This window comes from Mobula hypostoma, chromosome 20 (genome assembly GCF_963921235.1).
Source record: "Mobula hypostoma chromosome 20, sMobHyp1.1, whole genome shotgun sequence".
NCBI lineage: Eukaryota > Metazoa > Chordata > Chondrichthyes > Myliobatiformes > Myliobatidae > Mobula > Mobula hypostoma.
Genome location: NC_086116.1, coordinates 63,396,119 through 63,413,169, shown reverse-complemented (window position 1 = coordinate 63,413,169; position 17,051 = coordinate 63,396,119). Strand labels below are relative to the sequence as shown.

The window sequence follows — 17,051 nt, the reverse complement described above, 5'->3', positions numbered from 1 at the left end:
TGTTTGTCATGAACATATCCAGGTACTAAATTGCAACTTTGGTGATAATATTGGAAATGTTTTCTCAGAAAGTGGCTGTTTCATTAAGTGAGGTGGATTTGACCAAGTCTCCTAGGTAACTGCAATGCTGAAACAGGTGTGTGTTCTGAAACAGACAGATGAGTAACTTAACAGGGAGTTTAAGAAGGCGTGTGGTATACTGGCCTTCATTAGTCAGGGAATTGAGTTCAAGAGCTGTGAGGTAATGATGCAGCTCCATAAAATTCTGGTTGGACCACACTTGCTCTCTCTTCTTGTGGCCCATCTTCAGTTAAAATATTCACTCAGCTACATGGGGCAGAAAGACCTGTAATTAATTCAGAGGCCCTGGTCTCTTATGACCTGCTATCATTGAAGAAGTTGTTTGGTATGTGAAGGACAGGGAATAATGATACTGCTCTTTTCATTCTCACCTCACATTCCACAGTGAGAGTACACAGGCATGGCTAAAACCTACTTATCAAAGCTTCTGGCATATTCCTCTGCATATATCACTGACAATCCCCTACTCCCTGCTTGACACTGAAACCATTGGTATATAAGTAACTATTTCAGAAATGTAAACAATAAATAATGAATACACTTCTATTTAATTTTTAGCAGCTGTCCCAGACATGATAAGTATGCTCAACGATGCTACAAATAAAGGAAGGATATTAATAAGGTTGAAAGAGTGCAGAGAACGTTTACTAGGATGTTGCTGGGACTTGAGAAACTCAGTTACAGAGAAAGGTTGAATAGGTTAGGTCTTTGTTCCCTGGAGCATAGAAGAATGAGGGGAGATTTGATAGAGGTATATAAAATTATGATGGGTATAGATAGAATGAATGCAAGCAGGCTTTTTCCACTGAGGCAAGGGGAGAAAAAAACCCAGAGGATATGGGTTAAGGGTGAGGGGGGAAAAGTTTAAAGGGAACATTGGGGGGGCTTCTTCACACCGAGAGTGGTGGGAGTGTGGAATGAGCTGCCAGACGAGGTGGTAAATGCGGGTTCTTTTTTAACATTTAAGAATAAATTGGACAGATACATGGATGGGAGGTGTATGGAGGGATATGGTCTGTGTGCAGGTCAGTGGGACTAGGCAGAAAATATTTCGGCACAGCCAAGAAGGGCCGAAAGGCCGGTTTCTGTGCTGTAGTTTTTCTATGGTTTCTATGTGTAACGCTCAGTTATATTGGCTCGTATATGTGTAGGGGAAATCCCACCCAGCACCTGCCTAAACGCTTCCCACAGAATCGGTTGCCACCCGAATCAATCCCAAACATCAATCATCAGCCAGCACACCCAGTACGTTTTAGCAAGTACACTTTATAGATATTACTAATTCTATGACATTAATATAAATTCAATACAGAAAAGGAAGTAATGAAAAAAAAGGCGCCAAGACTTATCAAAGTCCAAGTTCTTCGCGCGCAACCATGGGAGCTCAATCGATTCCTGACGACTACCCGAATCCTGTCGACTCACGGCTCGGGAGCACCCAAAGTGATCGGCCGGAGCCTCTCCGCACGTCCGCCGTCCTCCCCGTCTCTCCTTCAACTCCCCGCCAAACACCCTGTCTGCCGTCCTCCCCGTCTCTCCTCCATCTCCCCGTCTCCCCACCGTCCTCCCCGTCTCTCCTCCGACTCCCTGTCTCTCCGCCGACTCCTCGTCTCTCCACCGTCCTCCCCGTCTCTCCTCCGACTCCCCCCCAAAACCCCGCACATATGGTTTCTATATGCTGAGGGAAGCCATGCAGCTTGAACATATGTTCAGCCATGAGGGTAACAGTGTCACAAGCTGATGGATGCTTAGGGAGAGCTTGGAGAATTAATCCACAAAGACCTGAATGGCGGTGTTTGCATTAGATAGGGGCAGCCCAGTGGTGAAATTCACCATGAGCGGGCACAAGCAGTGGACGTAGCAGACCTGCAGGGTGCTGGCATGATGTCTCGTTCTGAGCACAAGTAGGACAGGCAAAGATGAAATTATGGACATCCTGGGACATTGATGGCCACCAAAATCATCTCTTGATAAACTCCCTGGTCTGTTGAATTTCTGGATGGCCAACCAGACAGGACAAGTCACCCCATTCCAACACTTTGGAGTGCAACATAATAGGGACAAACAGCTGGTTGGGAGGTTCCAACCGGGGCCAGGATCTCACAGTTGGGTGGTCTTCACCTCCTCTATTCCCCAGTTACTGGAACAGCAATGTATGAACAAGGAAGGATAAGCCCTTCATTGGCTTTGTCCTCAGACGTGTTGAACTGCTGGGAGAAAGTGTCAGCCTTGATATTCCTGCTGCTAGGATGATAGGTGAAGATGAAATTAAACTGAGTGAAGAAGAGAGCCCAACGGGCTAAACAGAAGTTAAGTCTTGTAGCGCCCCAAATGTAAGAGAGATCCTTGTGATCTGTCCAAACCCAAAAGGGATGCTCTGTCCCCTCCAATGAGTATTGCCATTCTTCCAGGGCATCCTTGACAGCTAGAAGTTCTCAGTTCCCAACATCATAGGGACTCTCAGCTGGAGTCAAACGATGGGAAAGCAAGGCATAAGGATGCAGCTGGCTATCGACAGAAGAGCACTGAGAGAGTACATCTCCAGTGCTGATGTCTGATGCATCCACCGCAACAGGATGGCCAGGATGTTTCTGGGCGTTGCAGCACAGGGGCAGTGGTGAAGCAACGCTTTAGTTCTGAGAATGCCGGGTCTGCTTCATTTGTCCAATGGAATCCCACAGTGCTCTTCCAGGTGAATGAATTTATGGGGGCCAAGATCAAACTGAAATTTTGGATAAAGCAGTGATAAAAGTTCGCAAACCCCAAGAAGTGCTACACTTGTTTGACCATAGATGGTTTGGGCCACTCCGTGACAGCTCAAACTTTACTTGGCTCCATTACAACACTAGAAGTGGTACATAGAGCCCAAAAACAACACCTGGTCTTTATGGACCTCACACTTCTCTGCTTGACATACAGGTTATTCTTGAAGAGCCATCAGAAAACATTTTGGACATGCGAGACATGTTCCTGGTGAGTGCAGGAATATAGATCAGAATATTGCCCAAAACACAAAGGCAAACTGATTCGACATGTCCCTGAGCACGTCGTTGACTACAGCCTGAAATACGCCAAAATGCATCACAAGCTCATAGTGGCTATTAGTAGTGTTGAAAACTGCCTTCCACTCATCCCTTTTGCTGATACAAACAAGATTGTAAGCATTGCACAGATCAATTTTGGAAAATATGGTTGCTCTCTGGAGATGTTTGAATGCAGAGTCAAGCAGGGGAAGAAGGTAGTGGTTCTTCATGGTGATATTGTTCAGTGGGGAATAATCAACACAGGGATGAAACTTGCCATCCTTCTTGCTCACAAAAAAAGATGCCCACACCTACTGGTGAGCTTGATGGATGGATAAGCCATAATGCCAAAGCCTCCTTGATGATTTCTTCCATGGCTATCATTTCTGGATGAGAGAGAGAAAAGACCTGGCCCCAGGGAGAACTAGTACTTTATACTTTATACTTCAATGTCACCAAACAATTGATACTAGAACGTATAATCATCATAGTGATATTTGATTCTGTGTTTCCCGCTCCCTGGATTACAAATCGATAGTAAATATTAAAAATTTAAATTATAAATCATAAATAGAAAATAGAAAAATGGAAAGTAAGGTAGCACAAAAAAACTGAGAGGCAGGTCCGGATATTTGGAGGGTACGGCCCAGATCCGGGTCAGGATCCGTTCAGCAGTCTTATCACAGTGGGAAAGAAGCTGTTCCCAAATCTGGCCATACAAGTTTTCAAGCTCCTGAGCCTTCTCCTGGAGGGAAGAGGGACAAAAAGTGTGTTGGCTGGGTGGGTCGTGTCCTTGATTATCCTGGCAGCCCTGCTCCGACAGCGTGTGGTGTAAAGTGAGTCCAAGGACGGAAGATTGGTTTGTGTGATGTGCTGTGTGGTGTACACGATCTTCTGCAGCTTCTTTTGGTCTTGGACAGGACAACTTCCATACAAGGTTGTGATGCACCCAAGAAGAATGCTTTCTACGGTGCATCTATAAAAATTAGTGAGGGTTTCAGGGGACAGGCCAAATTTCTTTAGTTTTCTCAGGAAGTAAAGGCGCTGGTGGGCCTTCTTGGCAGTAGACTCTGCTTGGTTGGACCAAGTCAGGTCATTTGTGATATTGATCCCCAGGAACTTAAAGCTTTTAACCTGTTCCACTTGCGCACCACCGATGTAAATTGGGTCGTGCGGTCCGCTACTCCTTCTGAAGTCAACAACCAATTCCTTCATCTTGCTGACGTTGAGGAATAGGTTATTGTCTTCGCACCATGCCACCAGGTTCTTAATTTCCTCTCTGTACTGAATCTCATCATTACCCGAAATACGGCCTACAATTGTTGTGTCATCAGCAAACTTATATATTGAGTTCAATGGAAACTTGGCTACACATTCATGGGTGTACAGTGAGTACAGCAGGGGGCTGAATACACAGCCTTGTGGGGCACCGGTGCTCAGAGTGATTGTAGAGGAGAGCTTGTCCCCTATTCTTACAGCCTGGGTCCTGTCTGTGAGGAAGTTGAAGATCCAGCTGCAGATCTGAGTGCTAAGGCCCAGGTTCCGGAGCTTAGGAATCAGTTTATTTGGACTGATGGTATTAAAGGCAGAGCTGTAGTCAATGAAAAGGAGCCTTACATATGAGTCTTTATTCTCCAGGTGCTCTAAGGAGGAATGTAGGGCCAGAGTATCGGGTAAGAGGTCAATGGACAGTCATATAGTTGGTGTGGAGGCAGGGAGGTGACTTTTTTTGTACTGAAGACCACAGGAAGATCAGAATATTCAGATGGAATGCTGGGATGGTCCACATAAGCAGTTGACACAGGAGGGAATTCACAGATTGGAGCGTGAGCTGGACCCAAAAGGTCGACAGGCATGCCAGTCCCCACTCTTGGAGTGCTTTAAGGGACCATTTATCCATGGTCTATTTAACCAGATCGAAGGAGAGTTGTTCCCTATGGTTGGCTTTCAGCACAAGTTGGAGGAGTTCAGTGGAAAGGTGGATCTGGCCAACTATCTGGGACCTTGATATCAATCTTTTCTCTCAATTTCTGAGTCAGAACTCCCTATCTTTGAGCCAGAGAGAAGTCCATGAGATTCCCAGCTGCCCCGGAATCAATAAATGCCTGAAATTCATGCGTCTGAGACCAATCGACAAGAAACCTGGGAACATCACACAATTTGGGGAAGCTGAGTGCAGAGAGAACTCCTGAACATCAGTACTCCCCTCCCTGTTGACAGGTATCCTCTTTTACTAGACCTTTGGGACATGACGTCCAGAAATATCCTGGATCACCACAATAGAGGCAGGACCCTGTTTTCCTGCACTGATCTCATTCTTCCTGAGCTAGGGCAAATGTGCCCCACTTGCATAGGCTCTTCCGTGGATTGGGTACTGGGTGATGAGGGACAGGGTGAAGACAGGTGGCGATTCAGTGAGTAGGAAGTTGAGATATTCTTTCCTTGCAACTCTCAGTTACTCAGTTGTCAACTCGAATGGCCAGATTAATCAGGTCATCCAGACTGTCCTGCTTGTCATAGACAGCAATCTCATGCCAGACCCTGTGTTCAGTCCCACAAAGGCAGTGATGGAGGTTCTCTCATTTCAACCCGTCTCCACTGTAAACGTGGAATTCAACTGCATATTTCCTCACCATACCTCTACTTTGACGCAATTCCAGGAGACAGTGGGCAGCCTCCTGACCCTGCACCGAAAGGTCAAAAACTCCCCTTAACTCAAAATGTCAAAAATGACTGGGCTGCAGGGGAGCCTTGCTCCCATAGAGCATTATACAAGCAGAGTGGAGGCCCGTCCAGGATATTTACCATGAACACCATTTTACCCGCATCACCACCAAACCAACCATGCTGGGCTTGGAAAGTCAGCACACACAGGGTTTTGAAATTCCTGCAGTCATCAGGGTCACTAGAGTATCTGCCCAGTGGAGGAATACTTGGTTCTGGTATGGACACTGGAGTCGGTTCCGCTCTGGACATGCGAGTCAGGGCATTACGGACTGAGATTGTTGGGGCAGCAGGAAAGGAGGATGTGCAAGACACTGTGAGTGGGACTGATATGGTCAAAGGCTGCTGAATGGCATTGTGAGAATGCTAACGGCTGCCGGTTGGTGCTGACTGTCGACTGTAAGCTCATGGGTTGGGATGTAAGAGCAGAGATGGCTACCACCTGATGCCTATTGTCTGTGTTGAGCTGATGAACTGTCGCTGGGAGGGGTGACACCCATTCCCCAGCTGAGACTGGGCTGCTTGAAATGTGATTGTCTTCAAATTGCTTCAGTCATTTCTCCCAACACAAATTAGATTGCCCATAACTTCTGTCTGACCTGGGCAATAAACCTCAGGACCAAGGTCAGCTGCTCTCTCTCTGCTGCATCTACTTTCATGGTCTAGGCTTGCCGTCAGAACATTTGGATATGGCCAAGTGTGACGGAAGAGAGACACTAAGATACTGAGTGGATTAACAGTTCGCTGACTTAAATGAGAACTCCTACAGAATTTAAAGAAAAGCTAGGCCACCAGGGCCAGGAGCAAAAAACTCTCAAACTGAAAGTTAAATGCCAACACTGTGGCTGGAAGCAATAATGAAATACTAAATGAATACCGCTCCTTTCCAGCATCAATCAAAATGGTAGTCTTCTTCCCCAGACAAGCACAAGGGTAAGCAGGGAGGGTAAAAGTTACTATGCTCTTGATCAAGTCTCAACAAGACTAGAGTGAAAAGAAAGAGTTAAATACCACTGTAATGAAATAATAATTAGCTGGAACATGCTGGAACAAGCACGATTGCTGAATCTGTTCCGCAGCCCGCCAGCGTGGGCGTGTAGACTGTGCAGCAGAGTTTGTGATCATGACAGCCTGGATAGGCATCTTGGCCAGCATGAACAGTTTGGCCAAAGGGCCTTTTCTCATGTTGTGTAACTCTATGACTCCAAGACAACATTCATTCAGTTTGCTCCCATACTTTTACCATGCTGCTAAGTTTTGTCGTGTCTAATGTTTTACCAGGAGCCAGACAGAATATTGCACACCTTCAGTTTCATAATGATCTGGATGCTCCTTATATTTGGCATCTTGTTAGACAGTTATTTTACAACCATCCATATATAATCCGCATGTTTTGAAGCAGTGTTTTTAATGAAAAACTTGAAAAGAATGACAAGGTCTGGTACTTTTCACAACCCCAGGTCACCCTGAAGCTCAAAGTTTCATTAATAATAGGAACCTGGTAAGAAGGCAACAAACTCAACTCTGTGAGCCGTAAATCTTAGTTCAGCACAGAACAGGGCCAAGTAGCAAAGGGGTCAATTATCTGTTTTGGTAGAAGAGGATAAACCTGCTTTAGCATAGTGGTTAGCAGAACGTTTTACAGTGCCAGCGATCTGGGTTCACTTCCCACTGCTGTCTGTAAAGAGTTTGTATGTTGTCTGCATGACAGCATGGGATTCCTCCGGTTGCTCTGGTTTCCACCCATGTTCCGAAGACGTACAGGTTAGGATTAGTAAGTTGTGGGCATGCTTCTGATGCCAGAAGCATGACAATACTTGCAGGTTGCCCTCAGCTCATCCTCAGACATTGGTCATAATGCAAACAATGCATTTTGATGTTTCAATGTATGTGTGACGTAAAAGCACCCACCACATTCCGACATCCCTCATGGTCCATCTCAAGCAAACTGGCTCTCTTGCAGGAGTGTTGTCCCTTTCTCCTTCGAGCTATTCATCTACACAAAGCACATCTTGCAATGGGAACTCTCCTTCCAATGGCATTCTGCCGCATCTTCCCTTGTGCTCTGCTCTGCAGCTCCTGCCAAAAGACCTCAAACCAGACTGCTACCCTTCAGAAAACTTCCCCTCAGCTCTCTAGAACCTTCTCTCACATCCCACGATCCTGATTAGCTGACTCATATTACTAAGCTGAACAACATGGGTCCTTGTCTTAGCCAAAGCCAAAACACCTTTTCCAGCATGACACACTATAAGTATAAACTACCTCACAGCATAGAAGTGGAGATCTTAACCAGGGCATTACATAAGAAATATTTTTAAATGAGTTGACCAAAATGAAAGGTACACTGTTCGCCGACCCTAAACACAGCTTTGGAACATGGGAGAAAATTGCAGCACCCGGAGGAATCCCATGGGGTCTTATGGGAAAATGTACAAACTCCTTACAGACTGTGGTGGAAATTGAATCCCAATTGGCAATTACTGGACTGAAAACATTATATTAATTGCTAGGCTATTGTGCAGCCCCTCTGGGGTATATCCCATGTGAACCTAGGAATTTATCTGTTTTTCAAAAGTTCCAGCACTTCCTCTTTCTTAACCTTGACATGTTCCAGCACATTAGCCATTCCATGCTGAACTCACATTTATCAAGGCCTTTCTCACTGGTGAGTACAGAAGCAAGTATTCATTACCTCTACTTCCTCCCTCTCCAAGTATTTTTTCTCTTTTATCCCTGATTAGTCCTACCCTCTCGAGTCAGTCCCATGCTCTTTAAATACAATATATGTAAATACCTTGGGGTTTTCCTTAATCCTACTAAGGCCTTCTCATGTCCCCTTCTAGCTCTTGCAAGTCCCTTCTTAAGTTTCTTCCTGGCTACCTTATAACAGGGGCCCCCAACCTTTTTTGCACTGCGGACCGGTTCAATATTGACAACTTGTGGACCAGCAAACCGGGGGGGGGGGGGGGGGGGGGTGGTTGCCAACGGACAAGAGTAGCAGTCAAATACGTTATGTTTACCCCCGAGAAAGACTACAATGACCATGAAGCCTTGCGCGGGCACCAGTGCGCATGCGCGTACATGCCGATTTTTTCCCCACAAATCGTTTTTGGCGATTCTGTTCGGGGGGGTGTTAATCACGACCAGAATATAGGCAATAAGTGGGTAATACACTCAATTTCGTTTCTAAAAAGGTTTATCTAACGAATTTAATATTAAACACACAGCGCATATTTTCCTCGCATGAATATAGTGATAAATCATTTATCAGGGGAGCTTGAAGTAAGTGTTGGACGAACTTCCAGTAGAAGTGGTAGAGGCAGGTTCGATATTATCATTTAAGGAAAAATTGAATAGGTATATGGACAGGAAAGGAATGGAGGGTTATGGGCTGAGTGCAGGTCGGTGGGACTAGGTGAGAGTAGCGTTCAGCACGGACTAGAAGGGCAGAGATGGCCTGTTTCTGTGCTGTAATTGTTACATGGTTATATAAGTCACTTATCAGTCAATAGCATCATAACATTTTAAGTAACATTTGGATATTAAACACACAGCACATATTTTCCCCGTATGAACATATAAAATCATTGCAATGCACCAATATCACTGAATCAGTGGGGACTTGTTTTCCTGCAACCACACGGTCCCATCGAGTGATGATGGGAGACAGCGATACTCAAAGGGGGTTCCTTATGTTCAGTCTATTCCGCAATTTAGTTTTCGTTGCATTCACTGCAGAGATATGTTGGAAATGGAAGCAACGTTTTCAGTGCTTTCATGGCTATCTCAGGATATTTAGCCTTAACTTTGATCCAGAATGCCAGCAAAGATATAATGTCAAACATACTTTTCAGCCCGCCGTCATTTGCAAGCTCGAGGAGTTGATCTCCTTCCTGCACTGACATGGATGACGTGTGGGTAATGACCTCGCATGCGTTCAAGTTCCACAGGGCGTGGCAGGGAATGAGGAAAGTGTGGTAAACCATGTATATATGTTGTAACTCGTTTACATGTCTGGACACACACCTCTGCTGACTGCCCCTGTGGCTCCTCCCACAGTGTCCTGTATAAAGGTGTTCGCCTTGCCCCTCCCCCTCAGTCCAGGGGCAGACACTCACTGTGGACGTCGTATTGTACAGCGAATAAAAGCCTTTCAGTATTTTACCAAACCTCAGTCTTTTGGAGTAATTGAAGGTGCTTCAATTTTATTCGCTGTATGTTTTGAAACATGGAACAGGCCTTGAGACCAGAAAAATTAGACCTCAATCCGCAAACACCTGAAGCTGGAAACGCTTTCGAACTCTGGCTGGCCTGCTTCGAAGCGTATCTAGAGGAGATTAAAGCGACCGACCCCGTAGCGAAGCGCAGAGTTCTACTCTCCAGGGTCAGTCCACGGGTCTATTCGCTGATCAGAGACCAGCCGAACTATGACGGCGCAATGAATGCACTCAAAAGACAATACCTGCGGCCAATAAACAGCGTCTATGCTCGGCACCGTTTAGCGACACGGCAACAACGCCCCGGGGAATCAAGTGCTGAGTTCGTCCAGGCCCTACAGATGCTCGTGCGAGCCTGCAATTGCCAGGAGCTGACGGTGGCGCAGCATGCAGAACTCCTAGTGAGAGACGCCTTCGTCACGGGGACCAGGTCAGTGTACGTGCGCCAGCGGCTGCTGGAAAAAGCCGATCTTACCCTAAATTCGGCGATGGAGCTGGCTGATACGTTGGAGGCCGCTCTGCATAACTCCAAGGCTCTCCAGGCACGCGATCCCCCGATGGCCTCGTGGGCGTCGCAGACCCCGCAACTCGCCAGCGAGTCGACCTCGGCTGCAGCCAGTTCTGAATCCGCGAAGTGCTACTTTTGCGGACTGGAGAAGCACCCCCAGAAACGCTGCCCGGCCCGACAAGCTACCTGTTCCAGCTGTGGAAAGAAGGGCCACTTCGTCAAGGTCCGTAAGTCAAAACCGCGAGCGGGATCGAGCAGCGCCGTGTGCGAGATGTGGGGGTCGCCATCTTCCCTGCACGCCACCACCACGTGCGAGACATGGGGCGGCCATCTTGGTCGGCGCCACCTCTCACCGCACCCCACCACGCCGGACCAAGACAGCGACCCCACACCGGCTTCTCTGACCCTCGACCAAAGCGCTCCCCACCAGCTCGCAAAGTCAATGATGGACATCCTGGTGGAGAGGCGCAGGACAAGCTGCCTGTTTGACACAGGCAGCACGGAGAGTTTTATCCACCCGGCCACGGTGCAGCATTGTGGACTCATGATACGGCCGGTAAGTCAGAGGGTCACCATGGCCTCCGGGTCGCATACAACAGACATCCGGGGGGGGTTGTGTAGCGACGCTAGTGGTGCAGGGCACAGAATATCGGGACTTTACGTTACTGGTCTTGCCTCAACTGTGTGCCCCTGTGCTGTTGGGGTTGGACTTCCAGAGCCACCTGAAAAGCGTGACAATGAAGTATGATGGGCCCCTCCCGCCAATTACTGTCATAAATCCCCTGTTTTGTAGAGATATGTCACGTACCCCGCTACTGACCACACACACACACACCAACCCGCGCATCCCACCCAACATCATGCCAACTGCCGCACTACCGACACCACTTGCGGCCTCTCCACCCTCAGGATCCCTCCCCCACCGCTGTTCGCCAACCTGACCCCTGACTGTAAACCCGTGGCAACTAAAAGCAGGAGGTACAGCGCGGGGGACAGAGCTTTCATTAAGTCGGAGGTGCAGCAGCTGCTCAGGGAGGGGGTCATTGAGACAAGCACAAGTCCTTGGAGGGTGCAGGTGGTGGTTGTTGGAGAGAAGAATAGGATGGTCGTGGACTATAGCCAGACCATCAATAGGTTCACGCAGCTCGACGCGTACCCTCTACCCCGCATCGTGGATATGGTCAATCAGATAGCACAGTACAAGGTGTACTCGACCATAGACCTAAAATCCGCTTACCATCAGCTCCCCATCCGCCAGGAGGACCGTCCTTATACTGCCTTCGAGGCGGACGGCAGGCTTTATCAATTCCTGCGCGTCCCCTTTGGTGTTACGAATGGTGTATCTGTCTTCCAGAGGGCAATGGACCAGATGGTGGACCAGTGCCAACTGAAGGCCACGTTCCCATATCTGGATAACATCACCATCTGCGGTCACGACCAGCAGGATCACGACAACAACCTCCAAAAATTTCTCCAAGCGGCCAAATCTTTCAACCTCACCTATAACAAGGACAAGTGTGTATTTGGGACCACCCGACCTGCTATCCTTGGGTGTGTCGTGGAGAATGGAGTCATTGGCCCTGACCCCAACCGTATGCGCCCCCTGTTGGAACTCCCTCTTCCCAATACCCTCAGAGCCCTCAAAAGGTGCCTGGGCTTCTTTTCATATTACGCCCAGTGGGTCTCTAACTATGCAGACAAGGCCCGCCCCCTGGTCAAGTCCACCACATTCCCCCTCTCTGCCGAGGCCCACGCGGCCTTCAACCACATAAAAGAGGACATTGCCAAAGCAGCAATGCATGCGGTGGATGAGGCCATTCCCTTCCAAGTAGAGAGTGACACCTCCGACTTTGCGCTGGCTGCTACCCTCAACCAGGCAGGAAGACCAGTGGCGTTCTTCTCCCGTACCCTTCAAGGCCCTGAAATTCGGCACTCTGCGGTAGAGAAAGAGGCCCAGGCCATAGTGGAAGCTATAAGGCACTGGAGGCACTATCTTGCCAGCAAAAGGTTCACCCTGCTAACTGACCAGTGCTCAGTCGCATTCATGTTTAATAATCAGCAGCGGAGCAAAATCAAAAATGATAAAATTCTGAGGTGGAGAATGGAACTCTCCACCTACAACTATGACATCATGTACAGGCCTGGGAAGCTCAACGAGCCCTCCGATGCCCTATCCCGGGGAACATGCGCCAGCGCACAGATCGACCGGCTATACGCCCTACATGTAGACCTTTGCAACCCGGGAGTCACCCGGCTTTTCCACTTCGTGAATGCCCAGAACCTGCCTTACTCCCTTGAGGAGATCAGGATGATGACCAGGGACTGCCAAGTCTGCGCAGAGCGCAAACCGCACTTCTACCGACCCGAAAAGGCACCACTCATCAAGGCCACCCGCCCCTTTGAGCGATTGAGTGTTGACTTTAAGAGCCCCCTTCCCTCCACCGACCGCAATATGTACTTTCTTAACGTAATTGACGAGTACTCGCGGTTCCCCTTCACCATCCCCTGCCCCGACACCACTACCACGTCAGTTATAAAAGCCCTGCGCAAGCTCTTCACTCTGTTCGGATACCCATACTATATCCACAGTGACAGAGGGTCCTCGTTTATGAGTGATGAGCTGCGCCAATATCTACTGGCTAGGAGAATTGCAACCAGTAGGACCACGAGCTATAATTCCCAGGGGAATGGACAGGTAGAGAAGGAGAATGGCACAGTGTGGAAAGCCACACTCTTAGCCCTCAGGTCAAAGGGACTGCCAGTCTCCTGCTGGCAGGAGGTCCTTCCCAAGGCAGTCCACTCCATCCGCTCCCTGTTATGCACAGCCACCAATGCCACCCCTCATGAGCGCCTCTTTTCTTTTCCCAGAAAATCAACCACTGGAACCACCCTACCATCTTGGCTGACGTCCCCGGGGCCAGTGCTGCTCCGGAAACATGCGAGGAGCAATAAATACTCCCCGATAGTCGAGAGGGTTCACTTATTTCATGCGAACCCCCAGTATGCCTACGTGGTTTTACCTGATGGGCGGGAGGACACGGTCTCCATCCGCTACCTGGCGCCCGCAGGAGCTCCAGGCCCCTACCCTGAACACTCCGTGGTGACTATTGACCCCGTACCCACCAATGTATGTACCTATGAGACACCGTGCACCCCAAACCCTATACAGACACCAGACGACACTCCCATACCGGGCGCGACGCACACGCACGAGGGATTACCGACGCCTAACGTGCTGGCACCTGAAGTCAGGCCGGAGCCAGCACAACCGCCATCGCCGGTGCTACGTAGATCACAGCGACGGACTCGACCGCCTGATAGACTTAACCTGTAAATATACTTCTTTTAAATATTGTCAGTCACTTCACCCCGCGGGACTCTTTTTAAAAAAAAAAGGAGGGGTGAATGTGGTAAACCATGTATATATGTTGTAACTCGGTTACCTGTCTGGACACACCCCTCTGCTGACTGCCCCTGTGGCTCCTCCCACAGAGTCCTGTATAAAGGTGTTCGCCTTGCCCCTCCCCCTCAGTCCGGGGGCAGACACTCACTGTGGACGTCGTATTGTACAGCGAATAAAAGCCTTTCAGTATTTTACCAAACCTCAGTCTTTTGGAGTAATTGAAGGTGCTTCAGAAAGGCTAACTCATATCGCCAAATCATATTGTTTCCTCATAGCCCAGTAGCACATGGTGGTTGGAGACCGCTGCCTTATAAGACCATAAGACCATAAGGTATCGGAGCAGAAGTAGGTCATTTGGCCCATCGAGTCTATACTGCCATTTCATCATGACTGATCCAATTTTACTCTCAGCCCTAATCTTCTGCCTTCTCCCAGTATCCCTTCATGACTTGACCAATCAAGAATCTATCAACCTCTGCCTTAAATATACATAAACACTTGGCCTCCACAGCTGTCTGTGGCAAAGAATCCCACAGAATCACCACAATCTGGCTAAAGAAATTCTTCCTCGGCTCTTTTCTAAGAGGATGCCCCTCTATTCTGAGGCTGTATCCTCTGGTCTTAGACTCACTCACTATAGGAAGTATCCTCTCCACATCCACTCTCTCAAGGCCTTTCATAATTCAATAGGTTTTAATGAGGTCACCCCTCGTTCTTCTGAATTCCAGTGAATACAGACCCAGATCCATCAAACACTCTTCATATGACAAGCCATTCAATCCTGAAATCATTTTATTGAACCTCCTTTGAACTTTCTCCAATTTCAGCACATCCTTTCTAAAATAAGGGGCCCAAAACTTCTCACACTACTCCAAGTGAGGCCTCACCAGTGCTTTATAAAGTCTCAACATTACATCCTGGCTTTTATATTCTAGCCCTCTCGAAACGAGTGCTAACATCACATTTGCCTTCCTCACCTCAGACTCAACCTGCAAATTAACCTTTGGGGAATTCTGCACAAGGACTCCCAAGTTCCTTTGCGCCTCAGTGTTTTGTATTTTCCCTCAGTTTAGAAAATAGCCAAACCTTTCGTTTCTACTACCAAAGTGCATGACCATACATTTCCTGACCCTGTATTCCATCTGCCATTTATTTTCTCATTCTCCTAATCTGTCTAAGTCCTTCTGCAGCCTCTCTGCTTCCTCAAAACTACCTGCACCCCCACCTATCTTCATGTCATCTCCCAACTTTGCAACAAATCCATCAATTCCATCATTCGAATCATTGACATACGCATAACGTAAAAAGAATCGGTCCCAACATAGACTCTCTGGAACATCACTAGCCTATATTTTCCTTTCTTCTGCCTCTCCATTCTTGAAGAGTGGAGTGACTTAAAATTTCCCAGTCTTCTGGAACCATTCCAGAATCTAATCATTCTTAAAAGATCATTACTAATGCCTCCACAGTCTCTTCAGCCACCTCTTTCAGAACCTTGGGGTGTAGTCCAGATGACTTCAGACCTTTCAGTTTCCTAAGAACCTTCTCTCTAGTAATGGTAACTTCACACACTTCCTGCCCCCAATACCTGGAACTTCCACTATACTGCTAGTATCTTCCTTAGTGAAGATTGATGCCATATACTTTTTCAGTTCATCTGCTATTTTGTTGCCCCCCCATTACTACTTCCCCAGCATCATTTTCCAGCAGTCCAATATCCTCTCTCGCCTCTGTTTTACACTTCATGTTTCTGAAAAAACTTTTGAGATCCTCTTTAATATTCCATCCTCTTCCATATTCCATCTTTATCTTTTCAATGAGCTTCCCAATCCTCTAACTTCCTACTAATTTTTGCTCTATTACATGCCCTCTCTTTGGCTTTTATATTGGCTTTGACTTCTCTTGCTAGCCACGGTTGATCATCTTGCCTTTAGAATACTCTTCCTCTTTGGGATGTATATATCCTGTGCCTTCCAAATTGCTTCCAGAAATTCCTGCCATTGCTGCTCTGCCATCATCCCTGTCAGTGTTCTTTTCCAATTGACTCTGGCCAACTCCCCTCTCATGCCTCCGTAATTCCTTTTACTCCACTGTAAAAATGATACATCGGACTTTAGCTTCTCTTTCTCAAATTTCAGGGTGAATTTGATCATACTATGATAACATTGGCCCTTAGGGTTCTTTTACCTTAAGCTTTGGTATGCATTTTCTATCACCCTTACCTCATCCTTACTACTGTTTGGGGGTCTGTATATAACGTCCATCAGGGTCTTTTTACCCTTGCAGTTCCTTAGCTCTATCCACAATGATTCCACACCTTCCACCCCTATGTCATCTCTTTCTAAAGATTAGATTTTATTTTTTTACCAACAGAGAAATGCCGGCCCTTCTGCCTTCCTGCCTGTCCTTTTGATACAATGTGTATGCTTGGACATTAAGCTCCCAGCTATAAGCTTCCTTCAGCCATGATTCAGTGATGCCTACAACACCATACATGGCAATCTGGGGTCCTTTGTATAACTATCTCAAATTTGCAGCACAGGTTGGTGTTTTGGCATTCATTAGTTGGGAATGGAGTCAAGAGCAGACAGGTAATGTTGCAGCTCTATAAAACTCTGGTTAGATAGTCTTGGAATATTTTGTTCTGACATGGTTATACCTAATTAGTTAATAGGAGAGGGCATAATTTTATGATGAGTGGAGGAAAGTATGGGGGAGTGGTAGTGGATAATTGAAAGAAAGAAAAAGATGATTGCTTCTCAGACTGGAGGCCTGTGACTAGTGGTGCGCCTCAAGGATCTGTGCTGGGACCATTGTTGTTTGTTGTCTATATCAATGATCTAGATAATAATGTGGTAAATTGGATCAGCAAGTTTGCTGATGACACAAAGATTGGCGGCATTGTGGACAGCAAGGAAGCTTTCAAAGCTTGCAGAGGGATCTGGGACAGAAAATGGCAGATGGAATTTAATGCAGACACGTGTGAGGTATTGCACTTCGGAAGGACAAATCAAGGTAGGACATACACAGTAAATGGTAGGGCACTGAGGAGTGCGGAGGAACAAAGAGATCTGGGAGTTCAGATACATAGT

At 47.4% G+C, this 17,051-nt stretch overlaps 1 protein-coding gene across 6 annotated transcripts in view; it reads right to left on the bottom strand.

Annotated features, from left to right (window-relative positions):
* The window catches only part of LOC134359579 (uncharacterized), a 234,929-nt gene that overhangs the window by 119,019 nt on the left and 98,859 nt on the right, over nucleotides 1-17,051 (bottom strand). The window lies entirely within an intron of this gene.